Here is a 619-nt window from a genome sequence, read left to right on the forward strand (position 1 = left end):
CAATCAATGTTCATCCAACTTCGAAATATAACTTTCTTCTTGATATTGTTCTCCATCCCGCTTAATCAAAAAAGTAAGAAACTTTTTCATGTTTTTTCCTCTTCTTTTCGAAAGATGAGAACACATTTTTGAAACACTAACTATTAAGACAAAAGTCAATGTAGAATTGATGAATAAGTGAGACAATTTACTTTTAAAGGCGACATAAAGTCATCCTATTTAAGTTCTCAAAACATACTGAAAAGATTCATATCATCTCAGTGCTAACGCTTCTCAAAGGCTTAAGTTTGATTCACATTTCCAAAGACTCAGTAATCACATCACCAACGCTAACACATTTTAACGCGTTTCAACGATTTCACATTTCAAACATCTCAACACTCACTTCCCAGTCTTAAATCATTCTCACATTATATCAGAACTCATAAAAGTGATAGATAAGTGTACAAAGCTTCCTTAGAACTCATATGTCATATCCTTTAAAACTAACATATATCCCTTAAAAATCACATATAATAACCCTTAAAACTCACATATCATATCCCTTAAAACTCACATATTTCCTTGCTAATAATTGAAGATTTACATCAACAAATCCTTTCTAACGCTCACTCAATAT

At 31.0% G+C, this 619-nt stretch overlaps 1 protein-coding gene across 2 annotated transcripts in view; it reads right to left on the reverse strand.

Moving 5' to 3' along the window:
• The window catches only part of LOC119587789, a 122239-nt gene that overhangs the window by 67937 nt on the left and 53683 nt on the right, over positions 1-619 (reverse strand). The window lies entirely within an intron of this gene.

Source organism: Penaeus monodon, chromosome 23 (genome assembly GCF_015228065.2).
Source record: "Penaeus monodon isolate SGIC_2016 chromosome 23, NSTDA_Pmon_1, whole genome shotgun sequence".
In the NCBI taxonomy this organism is placed as follows: domain Eukaryota; kingdom Metazoa; phylum Arthropoda; class Malacostraca; order Decapoda; family Penaeidae; genus Penaeus; species Penaeus monodon.